The sequence below is a fragment of the Electrona antarctica genome, assembly GCF_951216825.1.
Source record: "Electrona antarctica genome assembly, chromosome: 1".
Classification (NCBI taxonomy): Eukaryota; Metazoa; Chordata; class Actinopteri; order Myctophiformes; family Myctophidae; genus Electrona; species Electrona antarctica.
In genome coordinates, this window is record NC_136806.1 from 62,158,032 (window position 1) to 62,180,432 (window position 22,401).

Consider the following 22,401-nt stretch of genomic DNA (forward strand, 5'->3'; position numbering starts at 1 on the left):
AAACAGAGAGTAGCCGTGAGGGGGATAAGTGGGAGAAACAGAGAGGTGGGAGAGGAAGAGGAAGTTGTGGGGAAAAGGAGAGACAGAAATGATGACAACGTTATTCCTTGAAGCTATGGCTTGAATCTTTGCGTTGTTTGTGGTGGTTGGGAATAATCCATGACTCGCTTGTTAGTCTGTGTTTTGCAATCTTCTGCTTTCATCGCAGAGATCAAAAGGCTCTCTCTGTGCTGCTTTGCCTTGCTTTTCCCTGGCATGATAGAAGAGTCTGACGTTAGGAGGCAAAAAACCAACACAAGGAAAAGTGACTTGAAAACAGTGATGCCGTTTCAATGTGAGGAGTACATTTCAAACAGAGTTACACATGATGATACCGAAGCATAAACACCACACCTCAGTGATGTTGCTATGAACACACGTACTGTACTGTACTGTACTGTACTGTACTGTACTGTACTGTACTGTACTGTACTGTACTGTACTGTACTGTACTGTACTGTACATCCTTTGTCACATAGAACTATATAAATTATGCATTAAACACCTGTGCCAAAATGACATAGCCCTTGGAAATGCACCAGAATACATACACAACATTTATGAAAACATAGTGGCTTTTCAAAATGTCATCAGGACCCCTGCAGCATTTGTTTTGAAGAGGTACGTTTGTGATTTGGATTCAAACCAAATTCTGTGAATCACCGTTTTAAACAGATTAGGGGGTTACTGGAAGTGTCGCCAAAAAGACCACAAAAATGGATGTTACACAGTAAGACATTAAATGGATGCATACCATTAAAGGTATATTCAGTGATTTGACTTAATTCAAATATCACTTATTTTTCTTTTTTTCTGGATAATCCTCCCTACTATAGAGTGTGCTGACCATATAAGGAAATCCTCCCTGTCCCCAGTGATCCCCTGGGGTAAAAAACCCCTAGTTTCAGTTTTGGTGGCGGGTGGCAAAACCTTCATCCAATCAGGATGAGAGGGGCCTTCCTCCAATCACTGAATGCTCCTTTAAAGGATGGGGGTGCATGCATACATTTGTTAGACATGCTAACAGTCCGGCAGGCATTAGTCCGACAACACCGTTGCTCCCGACGTGCACGGCCGGTTAAGACTAACCCGTGGCGGGTTAAAACCGAACCCGTGGCTCCCGACATGTGTGGCGGGTTACAACTCACCCGTGGCGTGAGGTCAGGAGGATTAGGCTTGGGTTTTGCGTAGGGTGTCGGTGTCGGGCTATGACACACTATCATGCTAGCTATTATCTGTTCTCACGTCTTTCTGAGCGTCTGTCTTGAGAGACGACAGGATTCATGGAGGCTATACTGTATATCCATGTCCTGCAAACACTTTCATCAGCAGTGGGTTAAAGGTTCACTCAAACAGACTCTTAGAGGGACATACACATGCCTGACACACATCCTCCTCCGCTCAGCCATCCATGGCTAATAACTGTCAGAAGATTGTGTCTAATAAAAACAGAGAGCATGTTGTTGCCCCATCAGTCTGATCGCTAATCAGCTATGTTAACCCATTTTGACCTGAGATCAGATTCTAAAAAATTCTTCTACATCCTGACAGTTTTCTGAAAAAGCTATGTTTCTATGTCAGTCGTTCTTCGATTTTTCAAAAATAGCAGACCTACAAGCTCGTAGCGCGCCACTCGGTGGCGCGCTATGAGCTTGTAGATCTGCTATTTTTCAATAGCTAAAGCATAACATGGGTTAATGACAGCAGAGGTCAATGCCGCAGTAGAAATGCATCCTCTCTCACACACACACACACACACACACGCACACACACACACACACACACACACACACACACACACACACACACACACACACACACACACACACACACACACACACACACACACACACACACACACACACACACACACACACACACACACACACACACACACACAGGAAAAAGTTACAGTTGAGATTAACCTATTTAGACTGTAGGACGTGTGGAAACGTCATAGCTAATCCAACCGACGGACACATCCTAGCGCATTTTCATGGATATCAAACGAGAGAAAAATATACTGTTTTTTGGGGGGGTTGGACTCTCCTTCTGCACCATACTCCTTGCTGTTTGCGCGTGAGCGTTTCAGTTCACTTCCCTGTTTACCGCTCAGAAAGAATGCCTCGTATCTCCTAATTTAGGGAGCTCTCCGTGGTTTTGACCATACTAAGCTCTTCATTCATGCCTCACTTCAACATGCCTCTCGTTCAAAATATGAACGCGAGGGATTATTCAGCGACTTTATCGTAATGATAGCGAGGTAAGCAAGCAATAATATTTCTCCCGTTTTTTGTCCGGAACGGAAGGGGGGCTTACAGAGTAATAGCGGCCATATCTGCGCGGCACCCCGAGCTGTTATTTTGAAAGAAATAGTGTTATGTTAACACTGATTGTGTTAACATAAAGTGAAGAGATGTGCGTGCGTGCGTGCTTGCGTACATGTGCATTGTACACAACAAACCAAAAAACATGCCAGAACACAAACAAACAAACAAACAAACAAACAAACAAAAAAGATTTGCATTTAAAATAATAATCTTACGAGGCAGACACTGAGAGCAATCAATAGTGTGAGAGCACTCCCTTCATCACCACAACATAACATGTCTCTCTGTCTCTCTGTCTCACACCTTCCCAGTTCCCGCTCTGAGCTATACTGTCTCTCGCCCCCCCCCCCCCCCCCCCCCATGCTGTTTCTCTCTCACCGCCTCCAATCATGGTGTCCCTCCCCCCCCCCACAGCCCCCACCGCCTGCCCCAAAATAAACACTTTACCTGGGCAGCAGATCAGAGCCTGGCCCGGACCAAAACGCTCCAGGCGGGGGGGGTCGATCAACCCTCTCTCAGCACATAATGCCTCCATCTGTGCATCGGCGCTATAGCAGGTGGAGAGGGAAGGCCCCGATCCCTCCATCACTCACTCCTCTGCAATAAAGGTGCATAGTGTGCCAGCAGATATGGCATATTTGACTATATGAAACAATCCGTTTCCCCCCCCCCCCCCCCCCCCCAAAACCGGGAGGCATAATCTTCCGTTCTGACCTCACGCTGGTGACAATTTACAATTTAGGCATTTAGCAGATGCTCTTAATCCAGAGCGATTTATATTAGGCAAGAACAAAAGCATGGGAATACATCACATGCGTAGGCTAAGAACGTAACTAGAACATATCTATATAATGACACTATACATATAAACTATACATATATACTATACTATGCTATACATATGTACTATGATGTGCTATGACTACATACAATGCAATTATTGTGCTGTCTACATGATATGCTATAAGTCTGTTTCAAATGCTATCTAAGTCTAAAAGTGCTATCTAAGGGGGTAGGAGGTAGGTGACCAGCGTGAGGTCAGAACGGAAGTCTCTCTAGAAGTCTCTCTCTAGAAGTCTAGAAGTCTCTCTAGAAGTCTCTCTAGAAAGTCTCTCTAGAAGCGTTTATATTCCAAACGAGAGGCATGCTGAAGTCAGAAATGAAGACAGAACATTATTGTCCTCCTGGTCAAAACCATGGAGAGCTCCCTAGATTAGGAGTTTACGGCTCTTTTGGAGCCGTAAACAAGGATGTCAACGGCAGCTTTTGATTTTTAGTTTTGTTTTATATCAATAAAAAAGCCTTAAAGACGTGTAATACACGGCCAAGGCCTCCTGCGGTTTGATTAGAGAAGACGCCGTCCTTACAAAAAATAAAGTATAATTTTGAGGTATTTGTACTTTCATTGAGTATACTTCCAATACTTTTACTTCTATACTCCACTACATCTCGGAGGCAAATATTGTACATTTACTACTGTGAGCTTGTAGATCTGCTATTTTTAAAATATTTTTATACATTTTAAAACTTCTCAGGGTCTTGTTCACGAGTGAGGGTAGGACGGAGAAGGAGATCAGCCGGGGAATCGGAGAGGCAGGGGCGGTATTGCAGTCGCTGTACCGCACTGTTGTGACGAAAAGAGAGTTGAGCCAGAAGGCAAAGCTCTCTGTCTACCGAGCAATCTTCGTTCCTATACTCTCACCTATGGCCATGAAGTGTGGGCCATCATCACTGAAATAATAGAGGGTATGCGCGTGACATCATCATCAAACCAGGAAGTTATGCAGGAACACCTACTGAGTGGCAAAAAACTACTTTCTGGCCTTGACAGCCCATACATCCACACAGAAAAGTCATATCTGATTGCATTAAACAACATTAAACAATGTTAAACTCACTTTGCCTGTTGCTTTGCCACTCGATTTGCCACTTGATGTGCCATTCACTTTAAGCATGCGCATACCCTCTATAAGGTCTTGAATACAAACGGCTTGAGTTTTCTTTTTTTTCCACCACAGCTGATTCATACCATTCTATAAACAGAAAAGAGGCAGGTTAGCCGGAGACGTATACAGCCGCATTTGACACAGTTTTCCACACCTCAACGAGATCTGACAGGCCAGTACACATGGTGCTAGGTCTCTCTTCGTCATTCTGCTACAGAGATACCAGCTCTGCTGTTACACCAGAACAGTCATTTAGCATCGCACAACGCCCACACGCGCACACGGCGGTGTGTGGATGACAAGCTGCTGTCTGTAGTGCCGTCAACGTGAGAGTTAGCGGGGCTGCGTGAGTTACACAACGCAGTTTAACAAGCTTTGTTCCTCATTACAGCACACAGTAGCGGCTGAGAATCATGACAAAGTGGGGACCAAACATCTGTTTCCACTGCAGAAAAACATGACAGCTGACACAACCCAGCGAGTGTCCCTCTCTCCTCCTCCTCCTCCTCCTCCTCCTCCTCTACCAAGCTAAAGTTGTCCCTCGTCCCCACCAGACACGTCATATTCTAACACAAGTCATAACTGTCAAACCCACACATCTTAAGTTGGACCCAGCGTGTCAGAGCCTCCTGAGAAGGAAGTATTCTTTTAAGGCCTGACTCGCACCTTCGCAACAGATTGATGTATGCTTGTTGTATGAGATGTATAGCTGATGCAAGCTCGCAATGCATTTCCAATGGGAGTCACATGGTTTGACACAACATTTGTGTTGTATGAGGGGGAGGGGGGGCAGTCGGAACACAGCCGAAAGCCATACAACACAAATGTTGTGTCAAACCATGTGACTCCCATTGGAAATGCATTGCGAGCTTGCATCAGCTATACATCTCATACAACAAGCATGCATCAATGTTGTATGCTAGATGTAAAGGTGTGAGTCGGGCCTTACTGTGCAGTAAAGTCTGTGAACTCAAAGCAGGCCTTTGGAAGACAGCTAAAAGACAATGAGGCTAACGTGTGCGTGTGCGTGCGTGCGTGTGTGCGTGCGTGCGTGCGTGCGTGCGTGCGTGCGTGCGTGCGTGTCCATTTCTACGCTCAGATGTAAATGAACCGTGACGATGCGACGGTGAAGAGATCATTGGCGTAAAGTAACATTTACTTAAGTACCATTTTGAGGTATTTGTATTTCCAATTTCCAATACTTTTACTTCTACTCCACTGCATCTCGAATGCAAGTGTTGTACTCAACTACATTTATTTCACAACATGAGTTATAGTTATTACATTGTACATTTTGAGTAGTAGGCCTTTTATTACAAAACATACATTAACCACTTCAGCCCTATACACATTTCGGCCAATTAATCTACAAGCTCACAATGCTATTTTCTAAAGATTATTATACATTTGAAAACTTGAAATAATACATTCTGCACAATGGGTACTTTCTATGAGTACATGTTGGTGTCAATACTTTTGTACTTTTACTCAAGTACATTTTGGAGTTCAGATTTGTACTTGTAAAACATTCGAGTACTTTGATATTACAAACATGCCCCCCTTTTCCAATCCGCAAGCACAAGCCTGTAGCACTTGCCCTGGCCTCGCGGCGACCTTACAGGCGTATGCATAGGCTCAACTTATGCAACTTAAGATAGCATTTTATGTAGATGTAGCACTCTATAGTGTATACGCATATTTCATTATATAGATATTCCACTGTTAGGTTCATAGCTTATACGTATGATTCATGATGACTATATTCATGTAAACGATGTATTACCATGTTTTTTGCTCTTGTTCTTGCTTACTGTAAGTCATTCTGCTAATGCCTAAGGCCTGACTCACACCTTTACATCTAGCATAAAACATTGATGCATGCTTGTTGTATGAGATGTTGTATGGCTTTCGGCTGTGTTCCGACTGCCCCCCTCCCCCTCATACAACACAAATGTTGTGTCAAACCATGTGACTCCCATTGGAAATGCATTGCGAGCTTGCATCAGCTATACATCTCATACAACAAGCATACATCAATCTGTTGCAAAGGTGTGAGTCAGGCCTAAGGCCTGACTCACACCTTTCGATCTAGCATACAACATTGATGCATGCTAGATGTAAGCAAGATGTAAGTGTCATGGCCTGGCCGCCCCAATGCATTTCCAATGGAAGTCACATGGTTTGATACAACATTTTGGACTACAAGCTGTTGTATGGCTTTCGGCTGTGTTTCGACTGCCCCCCTCCCCCTCATACAACACAAATGTTGTGTCAAACCATGTGACTCCCATTGGAAATGCATTGCGAGCTTGCATCAGCTATACATCTCATACAACAAGCATACATCAATCTGTTGCGACCGTGTGAGTCGCCCCTTAATTGTAAATTGCACACAAGTAGACAGATACACTGTCCTGCAGCCATGACGTTTTGTTCTCGATCAAAGTGCTGATCCGGGACCAGATTTAACTGATTTACATTGACCGCTGTGGGCAGCTTCTCCTTCTCCCAGGACCCCTGCTGAGAAAATCCATGATGCCCTCCTCCACATTCATCATACCAAAAGCCTTTAGCCCTACACTGCACCTGTCAGGCTGCAGTCCACAGTCCAGTTGTCTCTGCTTTCATTGTTTTCTTCTCGACAGATATGTGCCCTGTCCCCAAATGCCCTGTCCCGAAGGGGAAAAGTGACACTCTGTTCAGCCGACTACATTGTGATATGTAGAGGAAATCTTGAAAAAACAAGAGGGTGGCCGCACACGCCAATAGCCAGAGTGCCAATGTTTTATTAGGACCGCAGGTAAGACAAAAATGAATCCTAATTAATCCTATGTAATTGTCTTACCTGCTGTCCTAATAAAATATTGGCACACTATTGGCTATTGGCTCTTGTTTTTTCAAGATTTCCTCTACGGTTTTCTCCCGTGTGCCGTCACCGCCACAAGGACTTTGGTGTGAGTTAGCCTTTTTGTACACAGTACATTGTGATATGTCCCATGAGCCCCGAGGACAAACCCGTTCAGCACAGCTGTGAACAGACAGCTGACACGGCAGCTACACAATAAACCACGGCTCCCATGAGTCTGATTGACACAATGCACCAGGTCTGTGATGACAGCTTGACCTCCAATCCCCGACCGCACCCCTGCCTCGCCACGCTCACATCCCATGTTTTTTGGGGGCGTTCTTTCCTGCTGGAGGGGGTTGGTGGATACCCAGATTCCCCTGTATTATTAACCACGATGGAATACATATACCACCTCTTTTTCACGTGGCAAAGGTGGCAAAATGTGGGCCAATCAGGAGACAACTATTATAATATTGCCTATTGTTGAGGAACTAAACCTGTGCCCGGGAATACATACCCCACCCTAGTATGCAATACCCATTATATCCGTTGTCATAGTACCCGTTTTAAGTGTCGTTCTGTCCTTGTGCAGTGGTAAACGTCTGTGTGGAGAACGACTGAAGAGTGCAAACTGACTGTGAAAAGTGGACTGACTAATCAAATGTCAGGTGGAGGGAATAATATAAGGCCAGGGTTGCCATGGCAATCAATTGGCTTAGGCAGAGCCTGGAAATTGCATAGGTGTGGGGACTTGGGCTCATTAGGTCCACTGGCAGAGCCTGACCAGAGTCTTTTGTGCATGGCACTTCTAGACAACCGTGTATCCGACCGACTCAAGGCCGGGCACTGCACTCCCTGTGGTGGTGTGGGACGAGTGTGTCGAATTTGAAGTTGGTGAGGCGAACGGTTCTCCAGTTACGTGGATTACAGATGTAAACACGTATTACAGATGTAAACAAGCACACACACACACACACACACACACACACACACACACACACACACACGCGCACACGCACACGAACACGCACACGCACACACGTACAGACAGAGACAGGCGTGGTGCATTTATTGTTAGATATTTCAATAACATTCTTCAGCACCAACACCAGGAATGTGGCAATCATTGCCGAAGCCACCTCAATCCCCACCTCTCAGCCATGGCTCTGCCCAAGTCACGACCCATGCATGGCTTAAAGAAAATCAATAGAGCAGAATCAGCATGTCGAAACGACCAAAATGATATGGATATTGAAGGACTTGACTGCATTTATAGTCCACACGTCTAGAAGCATTTTTCCCAATGTGTCATCAGCATGTCGAGTGCACTTCCCATTTCAGTTGCTTCAGCAGAACAACGTTTCTCAAAGATTAAAACAAATGAAAAGGAGAAACTAAACAAAACAACAACTACGCAGTACAATGAAACGAGGTAGACTTAATGAAACGTAATGGTAACGAATTCACAGAATATGATTTCTCGACAAATTGAAAACAGCAAAGGTCATCTACTGTACTTTGTTTCTTGTACGTATGTGTATATGCTTTGTCTCGTAGAGTAATGTGCTTCAGTGCCTGCCTGTTTCGTTTTCAGGTTTTGTGTGGCGACTGCAGATGAAGATTTACATCTTTTTAGGTTTTCTGTGTGGGGATTGCGGATGAAGATTTACATCTTTGCTAAATGCGGTGTGTTTACATCCGTTTGTAATGTCCATTAATATGCTCTGTCCCGTCAAAATACACAAATAAGGTAAAGTAAAAAATATCATCATCATCATACTATAATCATCATACTATAATCATACTATAATTCAGTCAATGTCTGAATGTGTGTCTGTCTGTCTGTCAGAAACACTGCCGTATCTCCTCACCGCCTGCACCAATCGCTCCCACTTTTCACACAGGCATTGCCCATAATAATATGGAGGTCTTAACGAAGCCCTTTTTCCAATTTAACAAAGTATAAATTAATAATGAATTTATTATTGAATTAAAAATGCGAAATCGCACCCAGGGCGCAGTACCCCCCGCGACCACAAGGGGGGGGGGGGGGGGGGGGGGGGCAATATCTAAGGGCGGGTAAGGGCTAGTATATAATAATAATAATAAGCATGCCCCCCCCCCCCTGAAATATAGACCCCTATGAATATATTTCTCTCTATTGTACAAAGACTTGAACATTTCATAGTATTTAAGTCTAATCCATCCACTTACATTTAGAAGAAAAGACAAGGATACAACTTTATTACTGTAATCCCAGAAAGGGGATTTGGTTGTACCAAAGCAAGTACCGCAAAAAAATAGAAAAGCAGGTAATATAATACATTTGACTCTCAGAGACGTCTTCAGCAACATGTTATAGAATTGGTATACAGTTGGAGGCCATCGATATTGTCCTTTTCTTTTTGCTGAGGTTTGCGTGATCTGCGCAAAAGGACAGTTAACCCATTTTGGGCGGGAACCCCTTTTGGTGTTTTAAACATTATGTTATAATTTAGCTATTGAAAAATAGCAGATCTACAAGCTCATAGCGCGCCACCGAGTGGCGCGCTATGAGCTTGTAAGTCTGCTATTTTTGAAAAATCGTGAAAATATTTATTTCAGAAAACTGGAGGATTTAGAAGGATTTTTTTTTAATTTTGAGGTCAGGCCTAAATGGGTCAAATGATAAGGGACAATATCGGTGGCACCCAACTGTACACACAGACACACTGTATTACAGCGTGCGGTGTGTTATCGCCGCAGAAAAAAGGAACACGAGATGTGTGTTTCAACGTGCCTGTTATTTGACTGTTGCATAACCTATACTGTATACTGTACATGGCATCCCCGTGCCTGAGCGGAACTACACACATCGCATCAAGTGCTAATACATAATCCGTCCTCGAGGAGGACTGCCCGGGATGAATCACACACACACACACGCACGCACGCACGCACACACACGCACGCACACACACTCCCTCTTTCCACACCGTGCTCATCTATCCTCCTGTATTGATCAGGCTGACGGGTCTCCGCGTGGCGGTTCTCAGTTCATCGAGCGGGGCTCGCCTCAGAGATCCTCAGAGACCCCCTGAGAGTTGGGGAAAAACTGCTGGCCAGATTGGAGTGACAGTGCAAATGGCCTTTTCCACGGATCCCAATTAAGTCTTATATACGTATATACGGTTTGTTAAAACACAATCAGTGCCGGAAGTCCTTCAAAATAGGAGCTCAGCTGGGGGGTGCCGGAAAGACATGGCCGCTTTTACTCTGAAACCCACGACCCGGAAACAATCGGCTCAAAAAAGTTCTCTTTACATTGCTAGCTTACATTGCCATCGTTTTAATTTATACGATATATGATCCAAAAAGCGTTCATATTTTGCGGGAGAGACGGATGAGGAGCAGAACTGAAGCGCTAGTATATCGATCCGTTCAAAACCACGGAGAGCGCCCTGGATTAGGAGAGACGAGTCATTCTTTCTGCCGCACTAACAGCTAAGTCAACGGTAAGCTAACAAGAGTCTAGAGTGTAGCATACGGTAGCCGAAAGGCGAACTGACAAATTAAAAAAAGGAAAAAAAATCAAAATATTACTCTCTCGCCCGGTATCATTGAGGATGCGCTAGGACGTCTGAGGACGTTGTATGTACCCCTCGGTTCGAGTCCCTATGACGTGTGGCGACATCCTACGGACGGAAACGGTTAAAGGGGCATTCCACTCATTTTCAACATTTTACTATGTCATTAATATACCTTAGAGCTGTTGTGTGGAAATAATAAAAAGGTCCCCCCATTCTGTGTTTCCTAGAACTGGAGGTCTGAAAAAAATCATTAACATGGTGAATCACATCTTGATGATGTCATCAAGATGTGTTTCACCATGTTAATGTTTTTTTGTTAATGATTTTTCTAGGAAACACAGAACAGATAGACTTTTTTATTATTTCCACACAACACCTCTAAGGTATATTAATGATATAGTAAAATGTCGAAAATGAGTGGTATTCCCCTTTAATGGGATGCTTGCCTGTCGGTCAAATACACAGTTGTCCAGAACCGCGACAAAAGGCTCTGCAGGCAGTGAGCTAAATGAGCCCAAGTCCCTGCAGCTGGTATAGAATGCCCTCTGCCTGAGCCAATTGATTTACCATGGCAACCCCACACCTGCCATTTGATTACTTAACCACAGTCACTTATCTTCACTCTTCAGACACACATGTTCTCCCTGGCCTTTTAACACCACATGCCCCTCCCCACTTTGTAATCATGTGTTGCTGTGCTCTCCCATTCTACAGTCTTGTTCTGTACTTCTTTTATTTTACTCGTGAATTCTTTTTTTACTGTATCTTCTTGTGCATTTTGCCTACTGTGTATATGTTTGTTTTTTTATGCTGTCCAGCACTTTGGTCAACCTTGGTTGTTTTAAATGTGCTCTAGAAATAAAATTGACTTGACTTGACTTGACTTCAGACACAGGCAGACAGACAGATGCAGACTATAGATCTCCATATGGGCACAACAGGGACACAGACAGACTGTTAAAACGGGTGCTATGGCAACAGATATGACGGGTATTGCATACTAGGGTATGTACAGTTGGGTGTCACCGATATTGTCCCTTATCATTTGACCCATTTAGGCCTGACCTCAAAATTTTAAAAAATCCTTCTAAATCCTCCAGTTTTCTGAAATAAATATTTTCACGATTTTTCAAAAATAGCAGACCTACAAGCTCGTAGCGCGCCACTCGGTGGCGCGCTATGAGCTTGTAGATCTGCTATTTTTCAATAGCTAAATTATAACAATGTTTAAAACACCAAAAGGGGTTCCCGCCCAAAATGGGTTAACTGTCCTTTTGCGCAGATCACGCAAACCTCAGCAAAAAGAAAAGCACAATATCGATGGCCTCCAACTGTAAGTAGGGTATGCATTCCAGATTTTCATCATTCCCAAGTAGGCTGGTGGCCGACGGGCACATAAAATAATCAAATTCTAACGTTTTATTATAACACTACATTGTTTCATTTTGCGACAGTGTTCTTGTTTGTTGTTTTATGGACCATTCCATGTGTTCCGTGGATGTGAGCCTTCTGCGAGACATTGCTCTAAAGCCTAGCCATCGCCACACACGTTTGTTATCAAAGAGAGTCACAGATCTATAGCGATTCAGCAATGTCATTATTATAAACCAAGTCAACAGCAGATTATGGTAATGTGATATGTAAGTATAGGGACTAATATGTTGCGTGCACATGGTATTTGATGCAGTTATTTTTAACCCATTTAGGCCTGACGTCGAAATAAAATAAAAAGTCTTCTGAACGAATATATGTATAGATTCAAAGATTTGTGCCGCATTTTCACGATTTTTCAAAAATAGCAGACCTACAAGCTTGTAGCGCGCCACTTTTAAATAGCTAAAGTATAACATAATGCTTAACACTAGCATGCCTGATTTAAAATCTCTACTAGTAAGACGGCTAACGGTCGGGCTGACCGTGTTTTTCATGTGATTTGATTGGCCATTATCTCCCCCACTCGTCTAATGTTCTTCACACCTCTCTGCACCCGTTGACGGCTTGCCATTGTCTTCTAAATGTTACATTCCAACTAATTCAAGGCAGCAGTTTCAACTGACAGGACAACTCAAGTTATTTTCTTTTTCATTTCAGTTTACCAAACTATAATTATAGTGACGATGTGAGCGCTATATATTCAATAGCCTATAGCGCTCACATCGTCACTATAATTAATTACCCTTGCGCAGCAAACACTGTCCAACAACACCAAAAGGGGTTCCCGCCCAGAATGGATTAAGCTGCATGAAACAACAACCTTTCATCATGTGTGTGTGTACAGTGCACACAGAGGTATACGCACGTGCACATTAAGAGCCACTGCACACGCATGAGTACAAACAGGGATGTTAGATGAAAGGTCACACGTGACGTGATACACCAACACCGCACACGCACGCACGCACGCACGCACGCACGCACGCACGCACGCACGCACGCAGAGAGAGAGGGAGAACAGGAGTGCGCTGTGTGTCTGTGTGAAACTGCAACATAAAGCAGTGCATCGTTACCGTCTCGGAGACATGAAATGTACAGTGCACTGCTTTTACTAATGAATAGCTGATGAATCAACGCATTCACCCATTTTTACACTACAACCCTCTCTCTCTCTCTCTCTCTCTCTCTCTCTCTCTCTCTCTCTCATATCTCTCTCTCTCTCTCATATCTCTCTCTCTCTCTCTCTCATATCTCTCTCTCTCTCTCTCTCTCTCTCTCTCTCATATCTCTCTCTCTCTCTCTCATATCTCTCTCTCTCTCTCTCTCTCTCTCATATCTCTCTCTCTCTCTCTCATATCTCTCTCTCTCTCTCTCTCTCTCTCTCTCTCATATCTCTCTCTCTCTCTCTCTCATATCTCTCTCTCTCTCTCTCTCTCTCTCTCTCTCATATCTCTCTCTCTCTCTCTCTCTCTCTCTCTCTCTCTCTCATATCTCTCTCTCTCTCTCTCTCTCTCTCTCTCTCTCTCTCTCTCTCTTTCGACTTTGTCCAGAAGTCCACCTCATGAAAGCTAACCCACTTTACATTCTCCTGTGTGTGTGTGTGTGTGTGTGTGTGTGTGTGTGTGTGTGTGTGTGTGTGTGTGTGTGTGTGTGTGTGTGTGTGTGTGTGTGTGTGTGTGTGTGTGTGTGTGTGTGCATAGCCTCATTCATCGTCAGGGACAAAGGCCCATTCACCCCTATGGCTTTTGCACTCACAGACCCCTGGGAGCCACAGGCATACTCCCATTGTTCGCGCAGACGCGCACGCACGCACGCACGCACGCACGCACGGACGCACACACACACACACACACACACACACACACACACACACACACACACACACACACACACTTGCATTACTATCTATACTTGTGAGGACGTCAACATTTTAGGATGTCCATTTTATACATATATATATATACATATTTACATATACATAATACATACATATTATACCCTTAAAGGAGAAGTCAGGATTAACTGTTCCGAATTAACCTTAATCTGATGTTATTATATCCAATAATGAGTAAAACAAAATAAATACAAATGAATTCAGAGGGGACCGCAGCTCAGAGCATGTGTGCTGGGTCTTAGGCTCACTCACCTTGTTACAGAAGCCCCTTTGGGACAAACCTCACCTTGTTACAGAAGCCCCTTTGGGACAAACCTCACCTTGTTACAGAAGCCCCTTTGGGACAAAACTCACCTTGTTACAGAAGCCCCTTTGGGACAAAACTCACCTTGTTACAGAAGCCCCTTTGGGACGAAACATGTCTGCACGAATTTGGGTCATTATGAAAGACACGTGTAGATTATATTAGATTTTTTCCGCTAAATAAGCGATTTAGCCTTAGACCCAGCATGAACTGTCAGAGCTGCGCTGCGCTTTGGATGTTGACGTTATTGGATATACAGTAATGACATCCGATCAAGGTAAGAAATCAGTTAATCCAGAATTCTCCTTTAATTCTAACCTTAACGACAACCTGTATCTAGTTACATAACTGAAAGCTTATATTTGCAACCATGAAACAACTAGCCTATTTCTCTTGTGAGGAACAGGTAAATTGTCCATTAATATCAACGTCCATTGCCCGAATCCTACAATACACACACACACACACACACACACACACACACACACACACACACACACACACACACACACACACACACACACACACAATGTGTGTCAGACATTTTCTTTCTCGCAAACATTTGAGAAATGGTCACGTTGACCACCTACTGTACACATCCCGCGTCACCATGCGGCGTCTAAAGGAATATATAATGGTGTCAGTGAACAGCTGAGGTCAGAGGTGAAGGTTTATTAGAGCATATTATTGGCCCAGTGTCATTTAATGACTATACACTGATCAATGGCAGTTCACGGGGAAAGACAATAATCTAGAATAATCAAGAATTACTGTCTACCAAAGGGTGACCCAAGGGGAGCAGCTAAAATAATGGTCCAGTTAACAGGTTCGCTGTGAAACCCGCTAAACCCCTGTTTTTTCTCCATTGAAATCCGCTAAACCCGCTATTTGTTTTATTATTTATTTTTTATTTTAAGAAATACCGGCTTTGTTGCACACATCGTGACGAGGACGAAGGCTTTATGACGTAACCGGAAATCGACCTATCACTGGCTTGCAAGGGATTCTGGGAAACTGAGTTCAATGCATGCAATGATTTCGACACACGCGTTCCACACACCCACAGGGAGTGCAGTGCCCGGTGTCTAGTCGGACGGTTGTCCAGAACCGCCACAAAAGGCCAAAACTGCCCAGGGTCCATATGTGGAGCTGGCCTGTTCTGACATCACAACACTCCATATTTGGGCATGCCTGACACAGAACTCCATACTGTATATAGGAATAAACTAAAAGGAACACAGAGAGACAGATCCGGAAATCTCCATATATGGGCATAAAAGGGTTTTCAGATTTTTCTTCCTTCTTTAACCCATTTAGGCCTGACGTCGAACTTTAAAAAAATGTCTTCAAAATCCTGACAGTTTTCTGAAAAACCTTGTTTCTGTATCAGTGGTGGTCAATATTTCATGTCAAGGACCCCAAAAATCATATGTGATATGCCTCCGCCCCCCATTTGAAAATATGTTGTTCCAGGGACCTCCCCGGAAGCAAAGATTTGAGTTAAAATGTTCACTCTGTAATAATATATATTCAAAGATTTGAAGCACATTTTCACGATTTTTCAAAAATAGCAGACCTACAAGTTATGCCGCGCTATGAACTTGTAGATCTGCTATTTTTCAATAGCTAAAGTGTAACATAATGCTTTAAAACACCAAATGGGGTTCCCGCCCAAAATGGGTTAAGTTTTTGTTGATGTGAAAAGGATAGGCAAAATCAGCCATTGGCTTCACTCTAAACATTTTTTTGGTCTTATGCAGAAGTCTTATGTTCGTTTTTTATGACCAAAATAAAACTACTACTACTACTACTACAACTACAAATAATTTAACGACGTTGTCATAATATCATAAAAAGAAGAAATAGTTTGCTTGTGGAAGATATTGGTAAAGCAAACATGCGTCACATGCTGTTATTCCTACCTCTGCGTGACCTACTGTACATGAACGAATGCTTAGAACTGCTCAATGTTTGCAGTCATTGGATTCTGTGTATCATTGTGTATTAAGATTGTTCGTCTTTTACACATCATTGCACTCATTATGTCCAGCGTTATGATGCTCTAGTTGGCTTGGTCCTTTTATATCTGCGTGTCTCACCAGAAGCCATGGACTTTACATTACAACCTCCACTCGCCATGTGTTTCCTCCACTTTTCTTTCTTTTTCCCCACATGCTTGTAGTGAAATGGTAAAAAGCTTTTAAATAACTTCCAGAAAGACTTGAAGCTGTCAGAACTGACCACTCAGGACTTAAAAGCGTGAAAGTGTTGGAAACTGTTAGTTTCAGTATCTTTCAATTGTTTCTATGTTTTGTATTATTATTAGTGTATATATATAGTTATTGTGACTGTTAGATACATTCTGATACAGTTGGAGGCCATCGATATTGTCCTTTTCTTTTTGCTGAGGTTTGCGTGATCTGCGCAAAAGGACAGTTAACCCATTTTGGGCGGGAACCCCTTTCGGTGTTTTAAACATTGTTATAATTTAGCTATTGAAAAATAGCAGATCTACAAGCTCATAGCGCGCCACCGAGTGGCGCGCTACGAGCTTGTAGGTCTGCTATTTTTGAAAAATCGTGAAAATATTTATTTCAGAAAACTGGAGGATTTGAAGGATTTTTAAAACATTTGAGGTCAGGCCTAAATGGGTCAAATGATAAGGGACAATATCGGTGGCACCCAACTGTATGTTGTTTACACGTCATGTCAAGTTGGCCACTCCATCATATTCTGTTGGTCAACACAGATAGAACTTTGGGCCCAGACCGTGTTCCATATAGGTCATTCATATTATCACCTTACTCTTCAGTCTTCATATCATCATTTTACTCTTAGCCTACTGCCTGTTTACTCCGGGTTGTTCTCCTTATCCTATTAAATGCCATGTCACCATTCACGTGCCTAATCATCTCAGCCCTATATTATTCTTTATATTATTTTATCATATTTATATTATGATTTCCTGACGCAAGGTTCAGATTTAATATCTTATATCTCCTTATTCGGTCTCCATACTGTCTGTGCCCAGTCAAGTTAACTCGCATACTGAGAGGCCTATTTTGATTTGAGACTACATGTATTTGACCTTGATGCCTAGTGAGAAGGAACACTTTTCTCTGTTAAGAGTTCACAGCTAGCAGGGAAAGAATGTTATCTTCAGGTTGCCATAGCAACGCCAGCCTCTGTGCTTTCCCGGTCTATGGCCCTCAAGGACTGAACCAAGGAAGATGAATTCTACGCAACGGTACCATCCATGTGCTGGTCCAATGAGTGCTCGACAACCAGCACCACCATGGAATATTGCGGATATGAACTATCTCAAGCCAATGAACTTTAGATCAACAAATCTGACGTCAGATTGCAGTACTTAGCCTGGAACAAGACTGTGAAGAGGAGATTCAGCACTCGGACAATTGGACTATTTACTTTAAATTATATCGATGTAAATTACTAGCTGAATTCCATTACATTTCTCTGTAAATTGACTTTATACCTACTAAAACTATTGTTAAAACCTGAAATCTTTCCTCTCCGAAGTTTATTTCTGCCTCCAAATCATTTTTTAAGGTCTTTCTATTTTTAGGTAAAGACAGTACGGCATTTGGGTCTCCCTGCTGGGTTATTGAAGGTATAGATACAGTCTTTTAAAACTATTAAAATATTCATATAGGTATGGATTTTATTTCCATCAATTGATCCTTAGTCGCCGGATTTCAGTTATCAATTGGTCTTCGATCCTTGATTATTTTTGAGTGGTGCAAACCACTCCAACAACTGGCTTTGTACCCGTGTACCCGTGTACCCGTGTTTGTTCGTACCAAAACAACGAGCATGGTTGCTATGGTTAGCAACCAAAAAAATCACACCCGTGTGAACTGAGTGGTGTAAGGTCTTATATAGACTGATCAGCTGTGGTCTGACGTAATGTCTGACGTAATGAAATCACACCCGTGTGAACTGGGTGACCATAGCAACCATGCTCATTTTTGAGTGGTGTAAACCACTCCTACGACTGGCTTTGTTAGTTTACGTGTCTGTCTGTCTGTCTGTGCTCAAAAAATGAGCATGGTTGATGCTGATTGGTTAATGCTGATTTCATTACGTCAGACATTACGTCAGACCACAGCTGATCAGGCTATATAATACCTTACACCACTCAGTTCACACGGATGTGATTTTTTTTGGTATGGACAGACACGTAAACTAACAAAGCCAGTTGTAGGAGTGGTTTACACCACTCAAAAACGAGCATGGTTGCTATGGTTAGTATGTGACGTCACTGATTTTTATTATCCATTAATTGGCCTTTCTCGCCGTTTTTATCAATTTTATATCTATCAGTGACACTTTCTTTTTCTTCCGGAGTAATCTAACTTCCACTGTGATTGGCCGAGCTTTGCATAGCGTTTGTAGTAGCTAATTGGCTGTTGTTGGTTACGTAACCAATCTATGTTTTACAATCGTTTATAAAGACATAAAAATACATAAAAAGAAAATAATAATAATAGAATCTCGTGTTTGGCACTGTGGTAAAGCTCTAAACACGAGATATCTCGTGATTCGTGAATGCCACAGAATTTACCCTGTGGGATTAATAAAGGTCTACATTACGTAGTAAATGCGTTGGTTTGGAGTTGTTATTGGTGTCTCCTGTATGAGTTCCATTGAAGGGGCAGAAGACCAAACTATTCAATCGTTTATAACGACATGAGTTCCATTGAAGGGGCAGAAGACCAAACTATTCAATCGTTTATAAAGACATGAGTTCCATTGAAGGGGCAGAAGACCAAACTATTCAATCGTTTATAACGACATGAGTTCCATTGAAGGGGCAGAAGACCAAACTATTCAATCGTTTATAAAGACATGAGTTCCATTGAAGGGGTAGAAGACCAAACTATTCAATCGTTTATAAAGACATGAGTTCCATTGAAGGGGCAGAAGACCAAACTATTCAATCGTTTATAAAGACATGAGTTCCATTGAAGGGGCAGAAGACCAAACTATTCAATCGTTTATAAAGACATGAGTTCCATTGAAGGGGCAGAAGACCAAACTATTCAATCGTTTATAAAGACATGAGTTCCATTGAAGGGGCAGAAGACCAAACTATTCAATCGTTTATAAAGACATGAGTTCCATTGAAGGGGCAGAAGACCAAACTATTCAATCGTTTATAAAGACATGAGTTCCATTGAAGGGGCAGAAGACCAAACTATTCAATCGTTTATAAAGACATGAGTTCCATTGAAGGGGCAGAAGACCAAACTATTCAATCGTTTATAAAGACATGAGTTCCATTGAAGGGGCAGAAGACCAAACTATTCAAGTGTTATAGAAGTTTTCAAATTAGGGTCCTATGTAAGCGACTGCGGCAACCACACTTTGCAATTTTTAAAAAATTGCGACTTTTCTAGTTATTATTATTATTGTTGTGTAATATGCACAGGGGTACCATCATGTCAATATGCACACGGGTACCATTATGTAGGGATTATTAGGCAAGATTATGATGTCAATTAGCCAGAAATCAAATGCAACCCCGACTCGCCAGCGAATCGAATACACATTTAATTCCTATCTACTTGCATCTCATTAACGTCCAATTGAAGACGTGAGTCACTTAGCCTGTCAATATACACATAGTTTCCACTCGGAATGAAGCGCTTTGAAACTATGTACATACTGTGTATCTTATCATAAAAACGTCTATCTGAAGACGTGAGTTACGAATACCTGGTATGAATAAATACTGTGTTACAGTTCCCCCAATATAAAACAAATCAAATACACACAGACGGGATCAAAGAATAGTCCAGAGATTTGTTTAGATTGTACTAGCAAATGGTATATTTATTATATCGAAATACTGTTACAAAATGCTTGCATCTGGTTGTGTGCAATCATTCATTCAAAAATAATACCACATAGCAAATGAACGAGCGCGTCAACAGGTATTTAGTGGAGACATGAGCTTCAGCTAAATAAACTGTTGTGCATTGAAAATATATATTTTGCCAGGCCGGTGTGGAGTCCTACCTTTGATAACTCGCGCGGTGAAGCGGAGTTAGTCAATGGTAGTACACAATTAAATTCGATCTGGTCAAAATGATATTACAATTATAGCTTCGTTCTGTTTAAAACACAATGCAAAGATAGTTTCAGGAAGAAGAAAGAGGAAAGAGGAAAGAGGTTCTCCTAGCGAGGAGATGCTCTAGGTTGGCGTCACTTTTAAGATTTAAATGACAAAACTAAGTAAAAGGGTAGCTAATCCTATCATTAGTTTATCATGTCGTTCTGGGAGCTCGACTGTCAAACACATCTTTGACCAACCTTTTCGATGATGGAACCTCAGCGGCGCTCGGAAACTGGATACCAGGGTTAAGTTGACAAAATTAGTTTCCAGCCTGCACGCGAGTGTAACTTTCCTCGTACTTGTTTAGTTAAAGTATAAAGTATAAAAAGTCGATCAAATCGTTTCATATGGAAACCCACAAGTGGTAAACGGGACCGCTCTAAGTCCTGTGGAGTTTCGCGGAGGTGCAGCCCCCCGGCTGCCGGTAAAAGAACGCACCGCTGATGTGGTTCAGCCAGCGTCTCCACCAAAATGAGCAACGTGTCTTGGGGTGACACACGTTATATTGGAAAAGGGTCTCAAACTAAATTAGGCGTTTTCCTTTGTCTAACTTCAAATCCAGTTCTAACCAGTTTTCGTTGGAGTCAACAGAATTGTTTATACAGCCTTTACGGCCCACAGGAAGAGGGGAAAGACGCTGTCCTGTGCACCTGTCACTCTCTCTCCTTATCGCTGGCCTAATCGCTAAGGAATCTTCTCTTTCAGATGTGTGCGCACACACACACACACCCACACACACACACACACACACACACACACGTGCGCACCAACGCACACACATTTCCTCTCATTTGACGGACATGTTCACTCTGGTCTCAACGCAGTGGTTAGAACATAGGTAGAACAAAGAGGAGAAACAGTAATAATAACATTTGAGGACAGGTGTCCTACACATTCATTTATAGCGTTGCGTGGGTGTTTAAGGCAGTGTGTATGCGTGTTGTAATCCAATTCCACGCAGGTCTGTTTGCGTGTTGATTTGTGAGTCTGTTTCTTGGTTGAACGGTTTCTTGCGTGCCAGCCGATCTGCTTAAGCACTTAAGAAGGCAAAAGGGGTCGCTGGGAGGTTGAGGCGTCCTGGTTGCTTAGTCAGTGTAAACATCAAACTGGTGTGTGTGTGGTGAACCAGTGATTTAGTGCCAAGAGGGATGTCACCCTCCCCCTGTTGGTTTTGGTCCTCTAAATTATACTCACTCAAGAGGAACCGGTTTGGGGGGGGGGTGTTGCATTGGTTCAACTTGCATAATTGTCAATTACAAACCCTCCCAATGTCAGGCTACATATCCCCTCTCTAGGATAAATGAAGAGACAACGTTCGTGGACCTTCGTTTGGCCTAGTTACATATCCTGACCTCCATTCGGGACAAGATGTCAAGTTGAGGCCAATGGGGTGTCTGTCTTGCCCATAGGGCCCCTTTTTCGACAGTGGGGTCGCGTTCCCCTGTAGTGGTGTCAATGTTCGTAGCACTCCCTTGGATGCCCAGGATAGCACCTGTGACACAGGGGAAAGGTAGGAAAGGCAGTGTCTGTACGGTCGTTTCAGGTAGGTGTAGAGTTCTGCTGGGTGCAGAGTAGATTCCATGAGAGAGTGCACAGGCGACAGTGTCTGAATGTCATTCAGGCTTCCCCGAGCACGACATACGCTCCCAGGGGAAACAACACAATGTCAATTCATTCAAAACACTGTCATTCAGGTGGATGCCAGGTTCCGCTAGTCACGGAGCAGCATCCATGAGAGAGAGAAACAGGAGACAGTGTCTGAAGGTCATTCAGGCTTCCCCGAGCACGACATACGCTCCCAGGGGAAACAAAACAATGTCAATTCATTCAAAACACTGTAATTCAGCTGGGTGTAATGCCCTCCAGGCATGGCGTAGCATTCATGTGGGGAAGAAAGA

The 22,401-nt window shown here is 43.0% G+C and overlaps 1 protein-coding gene across 1 annotated transcript in view; it reads right to left on the reverse strand.

Moving 5' to 3' along the window:
• LOC306930321 (glutamate receptor 1-like) overlaps nt 1-22,401 on the reverse strand; it is a gene marked incomplete at its 3' end in the record, with an annotated part of 123,627 nt that overhangs the window by 84,276 nt on the left and 16,950 nt on the right.